Source organism: Astyanax mexicanus, chromosome 14, assembly GCF_023375975.1.
Source record: "Astyanax mexicanus isolate ESR-SI-001 chromosome 14, AstMex3_surface, whole genome shotgun sequence".
NCBI lineage: Eukaryota > Metazoa > Chordata > Actinopteri > Characiformes > Acestrorhamphidae > Astyanax > Astyanax mexicanus.
In genome coordinates, this window is record NC_064421.1 from 30,690,726 (window position 1) to 30,699,523 (window position 8,798).

Below are 8,798 nucleotides of genomic sequence, written 5' to 3' on the forward strand. Positions count from 1 at the left end.
AGATTTAATGAAGAAGAAATAAAATAATTCAGAGTAAAATGATAAGTGAAGTAAAATGTAAAGCAGTAAAATAAAGAGATAAATTATAAACATAAATAAAAATAAAATGACTTAGAAATTAAGTACCTAAAATAACACTAAGATCATAAAGAGAGCAAATGATAGAAATAAAATAAAAAGGTAAAATAGAAAATAGAATAAATAAAAGGATGAAATAAATAAAAAGGTAAAAAGCCAAAAGTAAAACAGGACATAAAAATGTAAAAAAAGACTAAATTAATTAAATAAATAAAAAGGTACAAAAAAAAACTCAACTAAAAAAGTTACAGGTTGTCTAAAAATGGTTAGAAATAAAAATTTGATTAAAAATGATTTAAAGAATCAGAGCTGGAATCGGACGGGCATGTGAGGTGAAAGCCCGCTAGGCCTCTACGCCGTTCAGCACAGCGATACGTATAAGGCTGCTGATGTTATCAGTACAGCCATCATGGTCACAGACAATAGCGATTATCTCTGTGATCTGGCTGCAGGACAAGAGGGGTCAACAGCAAGAACCAGATCTCCAAAAGATACAGCAGGCAGCGATCTGCTGCAGGCGAAGACGCTGATGGATCAATGACAAAGCAGAGGAAAATTCAGAATGAATGTTTTTTTGGCTGCAGATGAACACTCATCCTTTGCAGCTTTTCAGTATTCAACAGGAAACTATATAAAAAAGATTTAAAAACATATCAAATATCTTTTTTAGTATTAGACAGCAGGGATTGCAATATACACTGAATAATAATATAGGTCCTGGGCTGGTGTGGTTACATGTGGTTGTGAGGCCGGTTGGCTGTACTGCCAAATACTCTGAAATGCCTTTGGAGATGGCTTATGGTGGAGAAATGAACATTTAATTCACGGCAACAGCTCTGGTGGACATTTCTGCAGTCAGCATGCCAACTGCATGCTCCCAATAAACTTACAACATTTTATGCCGACCATACACATAACGGTTTTTAAGTGATTTCATTGTCACAGACAAATTTCCAGAGTTAGGATAAAATCACGAGAGTCTTGCTAGAGTCGAGTTGCAGTCACGTCATCTCGATCGTTCAGTGTATGGTGGTTAGGATAAAAGATAAAATGTAAAGTGTTGAATATTATCGTAAGTCTTAAGACTTGGCTCACGCAAATAGTGACTAGAACAAGGTCAACAACCAATAGGAGAGCGATTTTATGTAACTGGTTACAAATGAACACATTTTGCAGTTAATATGCCTTATATGCTTCTTACTTTAATGTGTACAGTATATAAAACATAGGTATCACTTTAAAGTTATTAAATTTAAAGTTATTTTATTTTGCACTACTTTTTCTAATTGTGCAGTGTTATTTTTGATACAAACAAAAAATAAATACACATTTTGCAAGAATGATGTTCTTTATTGCATTAATAATAATAATAATAATAATAATAAAACAAAAGCAAATGTTTAGCAGTGAAACTGATTCTTCGCTATACACGGTTGTAGCAAAAAAAAAGGGGGGGGTATAGGCAAAGTTTAATACAAAGTGTATGCTATTAAAAATATCAAGATTTAACAGTCTGACAGAAAATGTAATTGTTGATGGGGACAAAAGTTGTCACAGTATTGGTATACACATTATTTGTTAACTCAATAATAAATATTAAGTTAACATTAACATAATATGTATTGTATGTAAACTCCATCAGAAGCACGATGGGAAAGAATCTCAAAAAAGAATCTAGTTGCAGTCTTGCAATTAGTGATCACCAGTCTTTGCAAAATATTAGTCTGTTAAAAGTTTTCAGAGTCTTTTCAGAGTTGTGTAGTGCATGGACAGCATTATTAGAGTGGCCAGCCCAGAGTCCACCTGTGTAATAATCACGGTGTCTAATCAGCAGCTTAAAATGCCACACCTGTGACTGGTGGATGGTTTATCTCAGCAAAGGAGATGTGCTCACTAACACAGATATAGACCCAATTTTGAACAAAATCTGAGAAAAAAAGGACTTTTGTGTTCATAAGAAAAGTCTTAGATCGCTGAGTTCAGCTCATGCCATGCCAAAACCAAAACTGTTGCATTTATATTTTTGTTCAGTCTATTATGATACACTAAAGCAAGGTGATATATTGTGAATTTTAAATAAATTCAGGGAAACTGTCATAGTATAAAAAACACACCCTAATATGTATAAAATCTGAGTAAAAGAAAGAAAAAAAAAAGTAAAAAGTAATAAAAACCTGTTTTTGAAAATCAGTACAGAATTGCAATATATATATATATATATATATATATATATATATATATATATATATATATTTTTTTTTTTTTTTTCATAATTAATACTTCTGTAGAGTACTGCAAAAATATTTTAAAAATTAGTCCTCTTTCCCATCTTGTAATGATGATAGATGACTTCTTGGTGCTATAAAGCCTAAAATGAATGCTAATTCTCAGCCCAATTCATTAGAACTCCCCATATTACGCTAGTAGTTTGTGTCAGTAGATTGCTAGCTAACTTTCCTGTTCCACCTTAAATGGTGCAACAGAAGGCAGAGCCTGCAGCATTTAAGATGGAACTGAAAAATAAAATAAAGGCTATTAAAAGCTCATCATTAATTGTTACACCACCTGCCCACTATTTGACCATTTGATATAAGACATACAATAAAGTCCTAAAGTTAACTATATTTTTCGCACTATAAGGTGCACTTAAAATCCTTTAATTTATCCCAAAATCGTCTGTGCGTCTTATAATCTGGTGCACCTTTTGTATGAATTTTACCAGTCAGGTTGAATGTAACAGAAAAAACACTCAGTTAAAGTACAGCGTATACAGGAGTTTCAGTTTAGTTCTTCACCACCAGGGCTGGAGTAGCATTAGCATTAGCTACTAAACGTGCATATCAGACTGTAGTCTGCGTGTTTATAATGTTAAAACAAGCTGGGACGAACCACTAGCTAATATCCCCCGGGGTTCCTCAATGTTTGGCTCTCGGGCGGCATTAGCCGCTAACCACGGATAACCTTAGCGGAAATCTGCTAATTTTAACTTATTGTAAATAAATTAAAGTGCTTTATTCACTCAAACAAACAGTTTTCAAGAAAGAAATCTGGGTAGATCAACATCTAGCACTCGTGTAGGTTTAAAAAAAAAAGTTTTTATTTTTTATTTTTATGAATTAACGTTTTGTTTACTTAACTTACTCTCACCACCCAGCAGTGATACCTCCCTTTTCCTTACTTGTGTCGCATAATGCGCCTTATAATTCGGTGCGCCTTATATATGAAAATAGACCCGAAAATAGACGTTCACTGATATTGCACCTTATAAGCCAGTGCATCTTTTAGTGCAAAAAATACGGTAGTTAAGCAGCAGCAGTAAACACAAATTCACGGTGGCCGAGAAAGCCCAACGCAGTGCAAATTGAAAAGCGCTGCAAAAGCACAAAACACATCCATCAAAATTACAACACAGGCGCAGCAAATAGAAAAACGCGCTGCAAATAGAAAAACGCGCTGCAAATACAACCACAACACAACGGAATTTTCCCGGGGGACCTTAAAAGTCTTCAGTAACGTTTTGGACTTCACTATGTGTACAAAGGACAATAAGTGGCAAACAAGGCGTTTTGTGAAGCAGAACTTTTAATAATATGCACACAACCGTGGTAATCACAGGTAATAAACATAACTTACTTTTCAGAAGCTTGTTTGCCACTTATTGTCCTTTGTACACAGCTGTTACAGCATCTTTTAAGGTCCCCCGGGAAAATTCAGTTGTGTTGTGACTCACTTCCGTTGTGTTGTGGTTGTATTTGCAGCGCGTTTTTCTATTTGCAGCGCGTTTTTCTTTTTGCTGCGCCTGTGTTGTAATTTTGATGGATGTGTTTTGTGCTTTTGCAGCGCTTTTCAATTTGCACTGCGCTGGGCTTTCTCGGCCACCGTACAAATTACACTTTAAGCTCACGTACACATGCATTTCTTGACAAGCTGGGAGGCACAAAACAGCATATGAAGTAAAAGAAGCATGTGGACTGATGCAGTAAACTAATATTACTTTGCAGGTATTACAGGTAATGCAGTGTTGTGCAGTTCTGGAGAGTGGACTTTTGCAGCCCTACCAAGCTGAAATTGTAGGGTTTAGTGGCTTTAATACAAAATTTATGAAGACATTAAAACACAATGTAAACAAACGCCCAACCAAAGATGTGCACCTTTATCTTCATATTTTATTTTTGGTTTATTGTCCTTTATCTCACTCTCCCTGAATGCAGAGACAGTGCTGGGGGGGTCGAGGGTGTAACATAACCCACTGCTCCTTTGTGTGTCTGTTTGTAATGAGTCTGTAATGACCTCATGTAAAATGCAGCACAAGGATAAGTTCTCTCTCTCTCTCTCTCTCTCTCTCTCTCTCTCTCTCTCTCACACACACACAAACACACACACACAGCACTTCTGTGTTTTTTCCACTCAAATGCAGGAAAAACTCCTGTATATCACATAGACACACTATATGTCTAAATATTTACAAAAACACTTTTTGGACCATGAAAATGAAAATCGTGAAAATGACCAAACAAAACTTTAGAGTAGCATCTACAAACCATTTTACAGAAATACATGTAGCTACCACACACATGCTTATTACTACAAAGTAAACTAGATGTGTAATCCACACATATACATCATATGTCATATCTTTCACCAATTGTTCTTTACTTTTCTGTTGTGTGGAGCTTTCCCGCTCTTTTGCAGTCTGTAAGTTAGTATTATGGTAAATTGTTTGTTTGATTATTGTTTCTGGTTTATACAGTATTTTATCCTACTGAGAATCTCAGAATCAGTATTTAAACAGAGCAAAATAAACAACAAGAGAGCCGAGCAGTGAACTACAGTGTTTACTACCTTATTTATCTACTAAATGTAGTGCAGAGACTGTAGTGAACTGTTGATGACTGTTGGCTGATAGAGCAGATCTTGTGGCGTTTCACAGGGTTTTACTGTAGGACCAGTGAAACTGAAGTATAGCTTACATACAGGTTCTAACAGGTAAAAACTAAACACTAACTAATGTAATGTTAGGAAAATAACAGGTGGATTTCAGATAGATATCAGTTAATATTTTAAGGTAAGCAGTTTTTTTTCTGAGGTTATCTAATTAGTGTACCACCTTGGCATGCTTCGAGTACCATCAATGGTACCCGCACCACAGTTTGAGAAACACTGTGTTAAAAGAATACTTTTGTGAAGAATACATATGTGTAAATGCACACACACAGCTTGTCTAGTCTAAGTATTGTCAATAGTAAGGCTGCAAGAAATTTTTACATTACAATACATTACATTTGGCAGACGCTTTTGTCCAAAGCGACTTACAATAGTGAAGTACAAGGTAATAGAAGTTTAAAGGTAAAACATCTTTAGATAGGGCTTAAAGGAGGTCAAAGGGAAATAATGGGATAGAGGAGTGAAAGAGGGGAGGAAGGAAATGAGGTTAGAAGTAGTTAGTGTGTTAGAGGTGTTAAGAGAGTAAGTGCTCTTTGAAGAGCTCTGTCTTCAGGAGTTTATTAAAGATAGCGAGAGATTCTCCTGATCTGGTAGTGGGAGGTAGTGGGGTATGATCTGAACCATGAAGACATTTAAAAACATTTGTTTCTTCCCTCTCTCTCATCTCTTTAAAATGACAGAAACAGATGATTTTTGGATTTATATGCTTTTTAAATGTCTTTTAAATTCCAGGAAGATGTTTAAAGCAAGAATGTTCTGATATTTAGTGAGTAAAAATGGTGTTTGGGCACCTTTAAGACACAGACTAAGCTGAATGTTAAATGTGTGAGGTAGCCCATTAGGCCTGTCCCACTGCCTTTCTGTCCCCAGCTATTTTTCCTGTTACAAATGAACTGTATCTGCAAATACTGAAATTTTAAGTTGACAGCTTTTTAAAATCGACATTCGGCAAAGATATCACAAACGAAAAAAGTATGATATATCACTGTATTGATGTTTTGTCCCAACCTTAGGGCTAATAAACTGCAGCAATCAATAGGCCACAGTCTATAACTGTACACAGGGAGTAAAATGTTGGGGTGAATGGGAAGTTGGTATGTATTTCAAAAGTACACACCAAAACAAAGAAATCCAAAACTAACAATCAAGCTATAAAGAATTTCCTGACATTTTTATGTATTTGATTTGAACAGCGGGGAGAAATACACTATTTAAAATACACTTTTAAAAACAACATTTTTTGTCTGCATTTTGTCCTCACAAAAACAGTGTTTTAGGTCAACGAAAACTGGGATTTGTTTTTAAAAATTTTACCCCTTTAAAAGGTTTGCTATAAAGAGGTTGCTATTAAAATAATATTTATTTACAAATATTTTAGAAATGTCAAACAATTTTTTCTGTGCACCGTTACAAAACAAACGAAGCTAATCAAGACCAACAAGACCAGCATTACCAGCTAAACCAATAAGATCAGCATGACCAAGCTGATCGGTCAGCGTGACCAACAAGACCAGCATGACCAAGATGATCGGCCAGAGTGACCACCATGAACAACAAGACCAGCATGACCAACCAGACCAGCATGACCAACAAGACCAGCATGACCAACAAGAACAACAAGACCAGCATGACCAAGATGATCGGCCAGAGTAACCAGCATGACCAACAGCCAGAGTGACCACCATGACCAACAAGACCAGCATGACCAAGATGATCAGCCAGAGTAACCAGCATGACCAACAAGTCCAGCGTGACCGAGATGATCGGCCAGAGTAACCAGCATGACCAACAAGAGCAGCCAGAGTGACCACCATGACCAACAAGACCAGCATGACCAAGATGATCGGCCAGAGTAACCAGCATGACCAACAAGACCAGAATGACCAACAAGAAAAGGACCAGCATGACCAACAAAATCAAAACCAGCATGACCAACAAAAACATCAAGACCAGCATGACCAACAAGTTCAGCATGAAAGGCCAGACCAGGCTGGTTGTCCAGCATGACCAACAAGACCAGCAATTCCAAAAAGACCAACAAGACCAGCATGACCAGCAAGACCAATCTGTTCAGCAAGAGTGACCAACAAGACCAGTCAAGCCAAGATGATCAACCAGGTCAGCTCCAGAATGGCCAAATTCAAATGCAGTATATACCATGTTGGTCAAAAGCTGGTTAATCAGCTAATTTATCAGTGCTTGGTATGTTTTCGTCTGGATCACCAGCTTTTTAACCACCTTGACGATCAGTGTTCAGCTCAGTTCAGCAGAGGTTGGTTCTGATCTGGACTTTTTCTGCAGGTGATTTTTACACGGTATGAGCCCTTTAAACTTTTAACCGCATAAAGTCAGAGGCAGAAGTTTCTCTGGTGAAGATCTGCAGACACGCAGCGCTGGAACTCAGCAAGTAGAGCAAGAGAAGCTGAAGCACACCAGCAGTTAATAATAATAATTATTATTAAAATAATAATACCTAAAGAACAGCGGAGAACAGAGAGAAACAGTGCAGAACTCATGGATCTGCTCACTCACCTTCTCCTGCTTCGACAGTAAATCAGTGGAAGTGTTTGGAGATATCTTCAGCCCCTGTGGGTCAGTGTGGGTCAGGGCTCCGGCTCAGGTGGTTAAAGTCTGAATGAAGGCTGGATTGAGTCAGGCCGGGTTATGTGTTGTGGTAGTTTCTGGTCATTTCGGAGAGGAGCAGCGTTAGCGTGTCTCACTGCGGGATCAGGATTTCTCCGCTGCCTGGCAACCCGCTCCCTTCACACAACAACAGACAGGCTGGTGTAGGAGCCCGTAATCCAGAGTTTACGGTAATCCGCGGGAAAACAGCGACCAACTGCAGCCGGGTCTCCGCTCTGATTCCGTGGCAGCCTGAGCCCCACTGCAGCACTGCGCTACATTACTCAGCCGGTAGATGGCGCCAGAGAGACATAGATAAATATAGTACTGTTTAAAATGCGCTCTTTATTTATTTTATAAAGTATTTATTCTGTTTACGAACTTTTAAAGTATTATTTATTAAATTTATACAATATGCGTACAAAAAATTTATAATATGATTTTTTAATATTTTCTTTACCTTATATTTTATTATTTATTATTTATTTACTTATTTATTTATTTATGTTATTAAATATAATGTTACACTATGTTTATGTGTTTTTTATTTGTTTATTGGGCAACATTAGACGTAGATCATTTTTGTTAGGGCCATCATAATAAAGCAGTGAATATTCGAATAATAAGCTTATTTTCAAAATAAAAAAAGAATTCTGAAAAAAGTTCCCAAATAGGGGTAATTTTTTTTCTCCTCTAAAATACATATCAGAGCAGCAGTTTTCAAACTGTGGTATGTGTACCAGTGGTGGTAAGTGAAGCACACGAAGGTGGTACACCACCAAATAAATGTTTTTAATGTATCAAAAATAAAAGATTATACATGCAAATAGGGGTGGGCGATATGGCCCTAAAATAATATCACAATATTTCATGGTATTTTCACAATAATTATACTCTTGGCGATATGACAAAACACTGAATTAAAAATGTATTTAAAGAATACACTACTGCAACAAAATGAAAATAATATGTATTATTGCATATGATATGATATGGCACACCCCTGACTGAGATTTGAAAAATACAATAATACAAAATCAGATTTGTAAAAGAATGTCATGATAATAATAATGTCCTCCAAATATCTCCATATATCCAGGATAAAAGTAAAATGAATGATACTGGACAGTCTCTAGATGTATGATGGGAAATGA

At 36.5% G+C, this 8,798-nt stretch overlaps 1 protein-coding gene across 2 annotated transcripts in view; it reads right to left on the minus strand.

Annotated features, from left to right (window-relative positions):
- Window positions 1-8,039, minus strand: part of LOC103029690 (WD repeat containing planar cell polarity effector) — a 122,013-nt gene extending 113,974 nt beyond the window's left edge. The window contains exon 1 of one of the 2 annotated variants that reach the window (XM_022672773.2): window positions 7,555-8,039. The gene's annotated coding sequence lies outside the window, so the exon portion shown is untranslated. The remainder of the gene's footprint in view (window positions 1-7,554) is intronic. The other variant, XM_022672774.2, reaches the window with a different exon arrangement.
- Between the last annotated feature and the right edge of the window lie 759 nt (window positions 8,040-8,798).